The 15,735-nt window shown below is 41.9% G+C and overlaps 1 protein-coding gene across 1 annotated transcript in view; it reads right to left on the reverse strand.

Annotated features, from left to right (window-relative positions):
• The window catches only part of SATB2 (SATB homeobox 2), a 183,612-nt gene that overhangs the window by 44,103 nt on the left and 123,774 nt on the right, over positions 1-15,735 (reverse strand). The gene's annotated exons all lie outside the window — the stretch shown is intronic.

A 15,735-nucleotide genomic window follows, 5' to 3' on the forward strand; every position in this document is an offset into this window, starting at 1 on the left:
TTGATTATACGGACCTTTGTCGGCAAAGTGATGTCTCTGCTTCTTACTATGCTGTCTAGGTTTGCCCCAGCTTTCCTCCCATGGAGCAAGCACCCTTTAATTTCATGGCTACAGTCACCGTCTGCAGTGAACTTGGAGCCCAAGAAAATAAAATCTGTCACTGCTTCCATTTCTTCCCCTTCTATATGCCAGGAAGCGATGGGGCCAGATGCCATGATCTTAGTTTTTTTTAATGCTGACTTTCAAACCAGCTTTTGCACTCTCCACTTTCACCCTCAACAAGAGGCTCTTTAGATCCTCTTCGCTTTCTGCCATTAGGGTGGTATCGTCTGCGTATCTGAGGTTGCTGATAATCCGCTCGGCAATCTTAATTCCGACCTGTGATTCATCCAACCCGGCGTTTCTCATGATGTACTCTGCATATAAGTTAAATAAGCAGGGTGACAATATGCAGCCTTGTCGTACTCCTTTCCCAATTTGGAACCAATCGGTTGTTCCATGTCCAGTTCTTACTGTTGCTTCTTGGCCCTCGTACAGGTTTCTCAGGAGACAGTTAAGGTGGTCTGGTACTCCCATCTCTTTAAGAATTTGCCAGAGTTTGTTGTGATCCACACAATCAAAGGCTTTAGCATAGTCAATGAAGCAGAAATAGACGTTTTTCTGGAATTCTCTTGCTTTCTCCATGATCCAGCAAAAGTTGGCGATTTGATCTCTAGTTCCTCTGCCTCTTTGAAACCCCGCTTGTACTTCCGGTAGTTCTCGGTTCACATACTGAAGCCTAGCTTGTAGGATTTTGAGCATCACCTTGTTGGCATGTGAAATGAGCGCAATTGTACGGTAGTTTGAACACTCTTTGGCATTGCCCTTCTTTGGAATTGGAATGTAAACTGACCTTTTCCAGTCTTGTGGCCACTCTTGAGTGTTCCAGATTTGTTGGCATATTGGGTGCAGCACTTTAACAGCATCATCTTTTAGGATTTTAAATAGCTCAGCTGGAATACTGTCATCTCCACTAGCTTTGTTGTTAGTAATGCTTCCTAAGGCCCACTGGACTTCACTCTCTAGGATGTCCGGCTCAAGTTCTGTGACCACACTATCATGGCTACCAGGAACATTCAGATCTTTCCTGTATAGTTCTTCTGTGTATTCTTGCCACCTCTTCTTAATCTCATCTGCTTCTGTTAGGTCCCTGCCTTCTTTGTCCTTTATCATGCTCGTCTTTGCACAAAACGTTCCCTTGAGATCTCCGATTTTCTTGAAAAGATCTCTAGTCTTTCCCATTCTATTGTTTTCCTCGATTTCTTTGCACTGTCATTTAAGAAGGCCTTCTTGTCTCTCCTTGCTATTCTCTGGAACTCTGCATTCAGTTGGGTATATCTTCCCCTTTCTCCCTTGCTTTTCGCTTCCCTTCTTTCCTCAGCTACTTGTAAAGCCTCATCAGACAGCCACTTGGCTTTCTTGCATTTCTTTTTCTTTGGGATGGATTGAGTTGCTGCCTCCTGAACAATGTTACGGACTTTCGTCCATAGTTCCTCAGGCACTCTGTCTATCAGTTCTAATCCCTGAAATCTATTCCTCACCTCCACTGTATATTCATAAGGGATATGGTTTAGGTCATACCTGAATGGTTTAGTGGTTTTCCCTACGTTCTTCAATTTAAGCCAAAATGTTGCAATAAGAAGCTCATGATCTGAGCCACAGTCAGCTCCAGTCTTGTTTTTACTGACTAGTATAGAGCTTCTCCATCTTTGGCTGCAAAGTACATAATCCATCTGATTTCGATATTGACCATCTAGTGATGTCCATGTGTAGAGTCGCCTCTTGTGCTGTTGGAAAAGTGTTTGCTATAATCTGCGTGTTCTCTTGGCAAAACTCTGTTAGCCTTTGTCCTGCTTCATTTTGTACACCAAGGCCATGCTTGGCCTCAGCTTCTTCGGCCTCAGTGGCTGGGGCATAGACTTGAATTACTGTGATGTTGAATGGTTTGCCTTGGATTCGTACTGTGATCATTGTATCATTTTTGAGATTGTACCCCAGTACTGCTTTTCCCACCCTTTTGTTGACTATGAGTGCTACTCCATTTCTTCTAAGGAATGAAGAAATGTCCACAGTAGTAGATATAATGGTCACCTGAATTAAATTCGCCCATGCTTGTCCATTTTAGTTTGCTGATTCCCAAGATGTTGATGTTCAATCTTGCCATCTCATGTTTGACCACCTCCAGCTTACCTTGATTCACTGATCTTACATTCCAGGTTCCTAAACAATATTGTTCTTTACAGCATCGGACCTTCTTTTCACCACCAGACACATCCACAGCTGAGTGTCCTTTTGGCTTTGGCCCAGCCGCTTCACTCTTTCTGGCACTACTTGGAAATACCCTCTGCTCTTCCCCAGTAGTATATTGGACACCTTCTGACCTGAGGGGCTCATCTTCCGGCGTCATCTCTTTTAGCCTTGTGATACGTTCCATGGGGTTTTCTTAGCAAGAATACTGGAGTGGGTTGCCATTTCCTTCTCCAGCGGACCACATTTTGTCAGAACTCTCTGCCATGACCTGTCTGTCTTGGGTGGCCCTGCATGGCATAGCATATGGCTTCACTGAGTTACTCAAGCCCCTTCGCCACAACAAGGCAGTGATCCATGAAGGGGCATAATGTGTCTACCCTGGAAATAAAGCTGGTGCAAAATGTCGGAAGTCTGTCTTCTCATGAGCAAGTATTTATAGATCAGCTTTCTGCCCACCAGAGCCCCTAAGGCAACGTAGAATTTAAAATAATACATATCCAATAACCAATTAAAAGCAAAATGGAAGTATTTTAAAAACAAACAAAGAACAACATTAAAATCCATCAAAAACTAGGTGGAATAGAGCAGTTTTACTGCTCACCTAAAGCAAAGATGGAACCAATTTAACCCTCATCCTGTATTATGGAGGACTGTCCTTCCCCTGGCTCACATTGTGTTGTTTAATTTACACATAAGTAGACATACAATCTAGACCTTCTAGGACATTATCACTTGCACTGTAGTAAACAAAGTCCCCAAATTTCAGCCACTTGTCTTTTACAGTTTTCTTTCTATAAACCAAAATATGCCTGGGACATTTTGGAACCCCACAAAATGTAAATTGGGGCACAAAACATCCCATGCCCTTTTCATTCAACTACAGGTGATCTTAGACTGTTTTGAGTGCCAGGAAGAGGAGCAAACCCCTCCTTCACCCAAACACTGAGAAACTGAAACCTAAAATCTATTGTTATGCTGATTGTAACGTGCTGCAGGAAAGATCAGTCACTGGAAAAGGTCAGTGACTGCTGCTAGCAACAGAGAACAAAACAGCTGCACTGAGAAGGGGTGGACAATGTGGAGGTGGGTTGGCATCATGTTCACCTGAACCTGTTGAAGGTGAACAACATGGCAATACAGGCACCTTGAAAGACAGGAATGGGAGGATCTGGCACACAGCTCCACAGCCAGTTCACCGAAGACTAGCGAGAGACATTGTGCATAAACATCCAGGGCCAAAGAGGGGTGCCAGAAAAGACACTGTTTCAAAAACCCTTGAACTGCTTCTCACAGAACCCAGTATTACTTCTTAATCCATGACACAAACAGAGAGGCGGAGAGTGTCACCAGAGAACGGAATGAGAGCAACCCTACCAAAATGCATCAGTGGAAGCACGTTGATATTACCAAGTTGAAGGCATACAATGGACTATTGCTTTGGGGGAGGGGTACCATGGACATCATGAAGCCTTGGAGGAACTTTGGGATTCAACTTTGGAGCACACCTTCTTCAGAGCAACTATGATACTTAGAAGATTTTGTAACATCACAAAGTTCATGAGGTTTGATAAGGCAGCAAGAGACTTGTAGAGCTGCTGACAAGTTCGCTGCCTTTTGGGATATCTGGACCATGTTTGTGGAGCAGCTACCCAAGTGGTATACACCAGGGTCAGACCTTACTGTTGATGAGAAGCTGGTGGAGTTCACGGGGAGATGTCCATTCAAACAATACATGCCAAGCAAACCAGGGAAATATGGCATAAAGTTGTGGTGCTGCTGCAATGCTGGGACATCCTATCCTCTCAGGAGAGATGTGTACCTGGGCAGGCAGCCTGGAGTACCACAAGAAACCCAGCTTGGGTTCAATGTGGTAACAAAACCTGTGGAACCCTATTTCCACACTGGGAGAAATGTGGCGGGGGACAATTTTTTCACAAGTATTCAACTTGCTGAAGCATTGATAATCAAAGACTTAACTTATGCAGGCACATTGAGAAGGAATAAACAGTACATCCCACCCAAGATGCAGCCACATCCACACAGGGAACCACTGTCATTACTATTTGGTTTTGACTGTGACTCTACTTTGGTATTGTATGTTCTCAAAAAAGGGAAAGCTGTCATTTTCCTTTCCTCAATGCATCATGCATGCTGGTGCATGGGGACTCCAAAAAGCCAGATATAATTGCACATTACAATGCTACCAAAATTGGGGTGGCTAACCTTGACCATCTTGCGAGGAACTACACCCAAAAGCATAAAATTAACGGGTGGCCAGTGGTAACTTTTTTAATATGCTGGACATTGCAGCATAACCAGCTATGTGTTGTGGGTTCACACACATCCTCAGTGGGAGAGTAGAGTGCCAAAACAGAGAACACCCCGTTCCTCACGGTTCTTGAAAATGAACGGATATGTCCTGCGGTGCAGTGAAGAGTGCAAGACACACCAAATCTTAGTGCAAGCATCAGATCTGATACACATGTTCTGGGCTTTGAACACCAACCTTTGCCTCCACCTGCATAACCCTCTGGATCAAAAGGACGCTGTCATTCTGTGCTAGAGCAGTAGAGAAAAACAAAACAAAAAACGCCAGGCAGCGCAGCAGCTGTGGGAGGTTTGTTTGTGAGGGGCACTGCGTCACTGAAGTGAAGCACTCTTTGTGCCAGTAAGCTGGCACAAACGATGGCCTTTCATAGGGGCCATTTGCCTCTCTGGGGACAGTTTTGTGTATGGGGTAGAAAAGTGACCCCAAAGACAAACAACGCTACTTTTCAAAAATTGTACATGTGTTTGTTCCCAGTTCATGTCAGTTTGTGTTGGTATTCTGCCATCTTTGGTTCATTGTTTTTATTGTTCCTAATTGAAAATAAAAATATTTGATGTTTGAAGATTCAGAAATGTTGTTCGTTACTCTATATGCAAAAACGGGGGAGGGGGGTACTGTGTATTCAAAACAAACATTCCACCTTATGTGATTGTTTGTTTTCTGGATCTGGGTGTCTTGGTATTGTTAAATGCATTTCATTATGACGAATAACAAAAAAAAAAGTGGTATCCTGGGACATTGTATACCTCCAAATGTATTGGAATTCAGGTTGGGGTCCAAAAAGACCCCAAATATGACATTTGTTAGGTTTTTCTAGTTATCTGATGAGGGTTAGCCTCCACAATTGAAGTGCTGCCCCCAAAAGGCTCTGACTCATTACCCGCCAATGTAAGCTCCTTTGATGGTGGTAAATGCAAAGGGGCCTCCAATGAAGATTGTAAATTTGGGGCAGGCTCATATAGGAGAAGGCAATCTTTCAGATATCCTGGCCCCAAGCCATTTAGGGCTTTATAGGGAAGAAGCAGTTCTTAGAATTGAGCTCAGAAACAAATTGAAAGCTAGTGTAGTAGGTTCAAAGCTGGTGTTATGAGGTCTATAAAACACATGCCAGACAACAGCCTGGTTGCCGTGTTTTGCATTAGCTGTAATTTCCAAACAAGGGCAATCCAGCATAGAGCACATTGCAGGAATCTAAAGAAGAGGTGATTAAAGCATGGATCATCCTTCTCCAGGAAGGGGAGCCAAAACTGGCCCTCCAGAAACAATGCTGGATCCAACAGCATCCCCATGCTGTAAGCTTGGTCCTTCAGAGGGAGTGCAACTACATCCAGAACAGGCTGTAGCTCCAACCCTGGACTGGCTTGTCTGCTGCCCAACAGAACCTCCATCTTGTCTGAATTGAGCCTCAGTTTGTTCACACAGATTCAAACCGTCACTGCTACCAGACAATAGCTCAGCATTTCCATAGCTTCCTTGGAATCAGATAGAACTGGCTATATCATCAGCACAAACTATGGATAACTTCCCCAGCAACTTCATGTAGTTGCTAAAAAGCACATGGGACAAAAGAGAGCCCTGAGAAGTCCCACAGGCCAATGGCCATGGGGTTGAGCAGTAGTCCCCCAGCACCACTTTTTGTGAATGTTCAGCCAGATAGGACCAGAACCACTGCAAAACAGTGTCCCTAAGTCCCATACCAACCAAATGTCCCATGGTTGATTTTTTTTTTATTTATTTATTTATTTATTTATTTATTTATTTCTATACTGCCCAACAGCCGAAGCTCTCTGGGCAGTTCACAAAAATTGATGATATTGATCACTGCTGAGGTCACATTCCCCCTGCCTAGTTCTTGGCATAAAACATTGACCAAGGTTGTTTCTGTCCCAAAACCAGGCCTGATGCTAGTCTGGAACAGATCCAGTTATTACACTAGTGCTCCAGTATCTGACCAGGCAATCTGTTTCCTTTGACTTATGCAGTCTTTAAACAACATACCTGAGACAGCCTCCTCCCCAAGGGCCTGCTGTGATCTCTAACATAAACTGAGAGCACCTTCCTAACACATCCCATATCAAGAGAGAAAAGGGTATGGGGAGTAGTCCCTCAGTTGCCGTTCTCTTTTTCTGAATGTCCATCATAGATAAACTTAAGCATCTTTTGGAAGCACTATCACATGATTAAAGACATCTAAAAGCCCAATCTTATGCAGGGTTATAAAGAAGTAAGTCCTACGAAATTCGATGGGATTTACTCAAAATAAGTATGCATAGAATTGCAGCCCTTAGTCAACTGGTTAGAGCTCTGACTTAAACTCGTATCAAATCTACATGAATTTGCCTTCAAGGAAAAACAATAAGTTTTGAAGGGGGAAAGCATACTTTCTGTTTTTAGATGATGCACACATGTGTCACAGTAGGCAGCACTGTAGAAGTGGCACCCCTACTGTGTGTGAGAAAAGGGAGAATGTCTCTTCTAAGATGGTGCCTGGCACTTACAATTTTGGGAAGAACTTGTATTAAAAATAGTTTTTAAAATCTTTAAAATCTGCTGTCTGGTTAATCTTGAGCTGCTCTTTAATCAAAAGTTTAAAAATTAATTAACAGCTCAATCAACTAAATACTGAAGCACTACTTCAAAAGCATTATTATTTGGGTTAGTGTTTAGTGGCTAGGGTTCAATAAGGGAGCATCTGATGCTGCAATATTGTTGAAGCTAAGCAGAGGTAGACTTGACCAATGTCTGGATGGATAATCATTGAGAAGCCCCATGGTAGCTGCTATGTGCTTTCTAAAGGAAGCGTGGGATGCAAGTATAATCAAAAACAATAGTCTAGGTGTGGGAGTTCTAGCATCTGTCATATATTTAATCTGATTTAAATTTTATATATGTGCATTGCTAACAATGACACTCTGTGACAAGGTTATTAATGAAAAAGCAGTAAAATAGTGTATGACAAAATCTGCCTCCAGTATCTCATCCAAGTATTCCAACTTAAGGAATAGAAAGGGAAAATGCCACACATTTTTTGAACGGTTAAACAGAGGCTGTAGGTACAATAAGGAATTCAGCTTGTAATTTTTTTTTATACACAAACCTGCAAATATGCACAAAGAATTCTACTGAGTTTCTTATATTTTAAAACCTGGATGAATTAGCTTGTCTGTCACATTTTATCAAAGAAGCTTAGCATTTCCTATTTTCTAATAGGAATAACTTTCCTATTCTGCTGCTCAGTCAACACAAGCAATCAACACAAGCACAAGCATTTAGAGCATGGTGGATTGAGAACCCCCTAGAGGTAAAGAGGGGTAGATGAAGGAAGAAATGATCGTCATTCTCCATACAAATCACCGATCCCTTTTAGCTACTTGACCTTTTTATTTCTGTAACATTTAGGTCAGCAGTAGCGGTAAAAAAACAACAAATTATCATAGTGTCTATTAAAAGGACTCATGTATATAGAAACCCCACAAGATGCTCCAGGTGAACAGAACTCAATCAGAAAAAAATAGTAGGGACTCTTGCTTAGAAGCAAGCAGAACCTAAGCATATATTTAGGTTACAGCTCAAAGTAGTCCCCACTGAAATGTAGGCTTATTCATTCAAGTATGTATTAGGGCACATCGAGGCATTCATTTTTTGAGTCTTGGAAATGACATGGTTCTCTGGATATAATTAGCATTGTTCACATAATCTTTCCCAAGTTTACTGTTCCATTATTAGCTTATGAGGGATTTCCTGTTTTCATTCTGTTAAATACATGGTGCAAAAGCAGTACAACTTTTAGAACGTTTCTAGTCCTTTTGCTCTTTGTAGTGTGGATTCTCCTTAAGTGAGTATCTCAATGTTCCCTCCCCTCTTAACCTTGTTTGTTTGTGAGGATGCCCTGCTATAATTTGGAAGCATCGCTCAAGGAAGGGTAATGCAGAGGAGGTATTTGCAACACCACCAATGTAAAGCCTTACATTTTGACCAGGATGCTCATATGAATTACAAATGCCTCTGGAGTAACAATATATTTCACGTATTATCATAAATAGTGCAAGAGAGACTCAGAGGCAATTTGGACTTGATGTTTGAAAACACATAGAGATGGAAATTCTTGGAAGAAGGACGCTAGGCTTTATTGCAATAATAGCTAGGTTATTAGAAAGCTGAGGGGCATTGATTTTAAGACCACTGACAATGTTCTATCAATGTACCAATTTTCATAATGCAAGCAGGAAATAAGCTGCCCAGTGTAATTTATATTGAAATACTGCATGTGTGGGATACCATCATCGCTGATACACTTGCATCTGTATGGAAGAATATATCTTATACATTTAATTAACTGGCCTTGAGCAGCAGCGTGTTCAGAGTGTTGTTCTTAAATGTTTAAAAGAAGCTGAATGTTTCTGCACTGACATTTTGCAGGGATTCCAGCAAATATATGAACAGGCAAATGAGATTTTAGGGAGAGTGATTAAAAAAAAAAATCTATACTCAAGATGTAAGTTAAAGGTTATTTTCCTCACCCACATCTTCAATGCAGAAAATGTCAGCATCTGTGACAAAAAATGCAACGTGTGATGCATGTCTTAAGAGACTGAAATTATGCTAGTAGCCACTGAAAGATTACGTTCTAATTGTACTCATGCAAAGGCCTCAAAACCAAATTTTAAGCAGTGATTAACCATCTTCATGTGACTGGAAATCTAGATCAGCACAGCATTAGCCAGGTAGTATTTCGAACTTGTTATTTAGTCTCTTTCTGTGAAGCCAATAAATCTCCATTAAAATAAAGCTTCTAATGATTTAAAATAACCCAGTCAAAAAAGCTGAATGGATAAAAGACTGGCTCCTCAATGAAATTTTCTTGACAAGGCAGCCAGATGACCCTTGCAGGCTATTTGCTCTATTCTGATTACCTTTGAACTACAACATTCTATACCATAATGTTTGTGAGAGTTAATCACCAACTCTGCCAAACTACTCCTTGAATGCTTTACTTTATCCCTTTATCCTAGTTAAAGATTTGGATAACAACCATAGCCACATGATGACAGCAATCATCAAGAGAGACTGGCTGTTTTAAGTTTTTAGCACACTGTGGCTTAGCAGATAAAAAGACTCTCTCAGGGTAAGAGCAGTAGCTGACTTTGAGAAGAAAGCTCACACCTGATGGAATTAGAACCATGTGAATGAGTTGTTCACAGGGCAAGTGAATCCATCCTACAGTCTCAACTCCTCACTTTCCCCACTTCATAGTCTTAATAAGGTACAATATTGTGATGGATCTATGTAATGCAAAAAAAATAAATTATTGCCATATCAAATTTTGAATATGATTAGTCTTTATTATGTCTCTCTATTATCCTCTTTGTGGCTACACAAAGATCTTAAGATCCATCAAAAAAATTCTGATACTATAGTAAAATCTTCCAAAAATGATCTATGGCAGAGGTCTCCAACATGGTGCCTGCAGGCTGAGGCATCTGTCAAGCTATTTTCCCCCTCTGCTATCCCCCACAAGGACCCTTCGAGCAACAAGGTCCTTGGTAGAGGGTGACCTCCCCCCACCCCCGCTGCTGCAGCCTATTTTCAGCAGGGGGGCTTTTCCTTTCCCTATTCAAGCCAATGGACTGATCCATCCATTAATTTAAACAGGGAGGGGAAAAAGTCCTCCCTGCAGAAAAACGGCTGCTGGGCCCAAAGTTCACCCCCCACCAAGAACCACTGGGGAACAGGAGAAATTGCTCCATTAACTTGCATGGGGATGGGGAAACAGAGATTTGTATTTCAGTATGTACTTATGTATGCACGTCTGAATGTATTTTCTCAAACATACACATTTCTAAACAGAGTTTATCTTTCAAAGTACACATTTCATATATATATGAATATTTTTTATATATATATATATATATGAAATATATATGAATATATGAAATATATATATATAGAGAGAGAGAGAGACAGAGAGAGAGAGAGAGAGAGAGAGAGAGAGAGAGAGCGCATTTTAGGATATATATATATCCTAAAATGTGCATTGTAGTACATTTTGAGCCAAAAAATGCATTGCAGAATTAAGAGAACTGTGTTTAGATCCACACTTCAGCCCAAGAGGTGTGAAGCAGGTGAGTTCTCTTCGAAATGAGGACTGAACAAAGTCCTGAAGCATCCCTACTGGTAGCAAACTGTCAATCTAGCTTCAACCTTTCCCAGTTTATGAAAAATAGGATTATATATGCTCTAAATTTTGCATTGATCCTGTGTCAACAAACTTGACACTCTACTTTTTGCTAGCTTTCTATTGCCCTCAAAACATTTCCTTTACTCTGGTAGGGAAGGCCAATTCTGTTAATTTTGGTTTCTATTTCTAATTTTTTCAGTCTTAAATTCAGTTAATCCTGAACACTGAGGTTTTTTTTAAAAACGTTTGCATGAAGATTTGTAAACATTGGGGGGTTCTCCATTTTTGTATGCATTTTCCCTAAGGTAATGCATCTGCAACATTATTTTCATTAATATGCATTTGTGTGTGCACATTTCCCTAAAATACACATTTTTATATGCATTTTTAATTGGTGGACTCCATTGCAACATTTGGAGAAATTCGAATTTTGAAAGATAACTGAGTTTCAGTTTGAGTATTGGTTCAAAAGTGCAGACTTAAACAAATTACTCCCCAAATCCCAACTCCATGTGCTCCTTTTTATTTGATGTGATTATCTTGGGCTAAGCAGCAGAACTAATATTGACATTTCTCTCCATCCTCCTTTAGCTCTTTAGTAATAAACTGGAAATCTATCAAAGGGTCCTGAGAAAATCAAATGTGATGCAGTGCAGGAGACCAGTATGCTGACATCTCACCTTGTAGCATATGGATATCACAGCCTGTGCTCTACCTGCTATGGTGCCTGTATGCTATGCAGACGAAGGGAATAGCACTTACAGGCCAGATCAGGACAGATATGTCTTTCAGAATCAGATGGTTGTGAATGAGTGCTTACAGTCTTCTTTTATTTAATCTATGTCTGTTATTTAATCCATGTCTACTGCTGTTTTGAGACTACTTTATCAAATGACAAGTTTGGGCAAAAGAGAAATGGGTAGAGTGGCTGGTTATATTGTTAGGTTGGTATCAGGTCAATTGCTACTAGTGGTTTCATGCTCCATTCCTGAGCTCCCCATGGGGCATCTGGCTGTTCATGGTTAAAAACAGAATGCTCTACTAGATAGACCTTGGTCTGGTCCACCAGTAGTTATGGCCTTAAAGAGATGGTTGTCAACAGGAACTAAATTAGAGCCTTTCACATCCTCAGTGTAGAGCTATCAATAACCAGTGCTGTGTCTTGGGGAATAATACTGACATTCTGTGCAACTTGGAGAATGGGATTGGGGATAGGATTTGATAACCCTTGCTAGACTTATTTTATTGGAAATACCTGCTGCAAAACCACTGGGAGGAGGAGACAGTGTATGGCTTCAAGACGTTTGCTATCTTACTGTAGAGCTATGAATATCTGAAGGTGACACCAAAGGAGCTTGTCCCTTTGGGTTGCCACAAGGGTGAGGACACCACCCCCTTTTGATTTGTTAAAGGATGTATTGTGGGCTTGTCTCTAAGTGAGCTGGAGATCTCTAGGACTGAGAACGTCTAGCTATACCACTCCTGAGTGCGAGTCAGGAAGTTTGTGCCCCAGATGAGACGTGGGGTGGGATGGATGATGTGTAGGGTTTTACTATCCGTTTCTATTATTTGGCACCTTAGAGACAGCTGTGGGTGAGTGATTTGGAGCTGAGTATTTTTATTTGTATATTTTGGCTGGTATTTGGATGAGTTGGGGGAGAGTGTTGCAGCATATGCTTGGGTGGCTATGAGACAGGATGAGAGCAGGGGCATGCTTTTAACTGTGATTCCAGGCAAGGGGAGATGGGCAGGTCATCAAAGAAGAGGGTTCAGATATTTGCAGGCTGTCCCCTCATCTGGCCCTTCCTCCTTCTCTCAAGTGCCTGGTTGCTCTACTACCACTTGATGCCAGTGTTGTTTGAGGTGTCCAATGGACATCTAATTTAGATAGGTCAGATTGGTTTCAGCTCCTGAAGCCTGAGGATGTGGACAAGGTGCTTGTAGTGACTTGACTGACCACATGCCTCCTGACCCTTGCCCGTCTTAAATGGTTTGAGCAGGCTGGGCAGGGGGGCTTCACCAAGTGGGCCCAGGGTGCAGTAAATGTTTCCTTGGATGAGGGAGCAGTGACTGCCACCCTTAAAGAGGTATAGTGCATCTGCTAGCCTACCCTGGACTCAGAGATTTATATTAACTACTGGCCAGTGGCAAACACCTCCTTTCTGGGTAAGGTGCTCGAAAGGATGGTGCCAGCTCAGCTCCAAGCATTCTTGGAAGGAACAGATTATTGAGACTCATTCCAATCTGGTTTCAGGCCTGGTTGTGGGACAGAATCAGCCATGGTCACCCTGATGGATGACTTTTATCGGGAGAGAGTCAGGTGGAGTGCAACCCTGTTGATTCTCCTTGATTTCTCAGCAGCATTTGATACGATCAACTTGCTCTGTGAGTTGGGGGTAGGAGGCATAGTATTGCAGTGTTTTTACTCCTACCTGCAGGGGCAGTGTCAGAGAATTGCATAGAGTGATTGTATTGAACCTGATTGTATGTTGGACTGTATGTCAGACATCTGCATCGCCCCAATGCTCTTTAACATCTAGGTGACCATCCCAACAGCTTCATTAGGAGATCTGAGACACAGTGCCGTCTGTAAGCTGATGATACACAGCTCTATTTCTCTGTGACATCTGAGTCAGGTGTGACTGGCAGGTCCTAAATCAGTGCCTGGAAGTAGTGGTGGAATGGATGAGGAGAGACTGTGGGCAGGTGATTCTTGTGTCCAGGAGTTAGGTACATTACCTGTTCTGGATGGGGTTGCACTTCCCCTGAAGGATTAGATTTGTGGTCTGGGAGTCCTTCTCAAGCCATCTTTGTCACAGGAGGCTTAGATGGACTCAGTGACTAGGACAGCTTTTCCAGCTTTGGTTGGTACACTAGCTATGTTCCTGGCCAGGATTAGACTTAGTCTGGCTATGGTGAACCATACATTGGTACCCTCAATACTGGATTACAGCAATGTGCTCTATGGGGAGCTTCCATTGAGGCTGGTCTGGAAACCGCAGCTAGTACAGAATTTGGCAGTTAGACTGCTGAGCGGGGCAGCCTACCATGAGCATATTACATCTTTGCTCAGAGCACTGCACAGGCTGCTAGTATATTACCAGGCCAGATTCAAGGTGATGTTATTAACATATAAATCCCGGAGGGAGAAATCCTATGGCCGCTAGACAGAGGCTAGATGGCCATAGGATATCTGGTTTTCTGGGAACCGACCTCCCCTTCCATACTGCCTTGGAGGCAGCGCAGAACAGCCCCGTGCTCTGCACTCACAAGAGGAGCGTGGAGCAGCTGAAAAGGGGCGTTCCGGAGCGGGGAGGGCAGAAATGCCTGTATGACACATCCAATGTGTCATACGGCAGACTCCTCCCCCGCTCTGCCCTCCCGCAACTAGACAGCCACAATTGGCTGTCTAGATGAAAATGCAGGGCAGGAGAAGCACAGAGGGAATGACCCCCCTCCGTGCTTCTCCTGCCCTACATTGGATAGGTGGTTGCCTCCAAGTTCGGAGGCAGACACCTATCTGAATAGGATTGCACCCTAAACAACTTTGATCCAGGCTACCTGAGGGAGCACCTTCTCCCATATCAACCTGCATGTTCACTGAGATCTACTGATCAGGGCCTCCTGCTGTTCCTGTCACCTGTACAGTACATATGATGCCAACATACGGGGAAGACATTTTCAGGCACAATCTTTGATGGTATTTTGGCAACTTGTTTACCCAGACACCTGCTGATTTTAATACCTGGCATAGTAGATTTTTTTTCTTTGCATTTTATTTTAATTGTTGTTTTAATGAATTTTGTACACCACCCTGTGATTTAATAATTAAGGGCGGTATATAAATTTTTTTAAAAAAAATAATAAAAGTGGTTATTACCAATTTGCCAAAGATTAATTATTTTTCAACCCAGAGGACTTTTCTAGGCTTTTCATTTTAGATGAGCAAATGGATATTGATGGGGATCCTATAAGAAACTGTTCTCAAATTCTGTCCTAGCCTCCCAGAACTCATGCTGTAGAATAGAGGCACCTTGGCAACCAACTGTACTTTGAAAACATTCATGAAAATGAGCATGATATGCAAATTATACTGAATAGCACCTTCAAGCACATAGTATTATTTTTTTATGTGGTTATCAGTGCTGAACAAATTTCCTATTCTTACTCTAAACAGCAAGTCTCACTACCTTCAATATATCAACACAATTAATGTTAAAGTATCATAGGGGAATCAATGCTGCCTGCTAGAACTGTGAAACAAAAAGAGCACACACAAAGAAATACTTATGCATGAGGTATTGCTGGGCATAGCCACAGCAAATTTAGTTTTCACACATTTTAAACCCTTGCTGATCACTTTTTCTTTAATCCTCTCTGGTGCTTCTCTGTGCTTCAGCATTTTTCTTTTTCATGTCAAGAACAATTAATGCATTCTACCTCAGGAGAATGGACGATGACCAACTCGGAATTTCAACATTCAAACTGGCACAGATTGAAGTTGGTGAGCCACCCAAAATTATTTTGGGTGGCTCAGAGCCTTTCTATTTCAAGGCTCTTCTGTGTAAAATGACAGGAAACTTCCAGGCATTTTGGAGCCAAACCTCAAAAAGAGCCTGCAATTCCATTTGTACTAAAGGGTCCTGATTAAGAACTATCCAGTCTCAGCTGCACACATATCTTTGGTATTTGTATGAAGGCAAGGACCAAGGGCACGTTTGCAAAATCAATTGTGCAGTTTTTATATTTACTGCACTTTTACCACATATGTCATTTATTACACAGTGGAAAACCGTTAAATGCACAGTAGTTGTGCCAAGTGGCATTATGCTTTTAACAGCTTTATTCGTTTAACAGCTCCAGCTCTCATTATATTTTGCCATGTGGTACACGAGATTTTTATTCATTTAACAGTGTAAGAGGGCTCCATGGCATTTTC

Source organism: Heloderma suspectum, chromosome 1, assembly GCF_057233095.1.
Source record: "Heloderma suspectum isolate Gila_16-S chromosome 1, 16-S_ref, whole genome shotgun sequence".
NCBI classification, from domain to species: Eukaryota; Metazoa; Chordata; class Lepidosauria; order Squamata; family Helodermatidae; genus Heloderma; species Heloderma suspectum.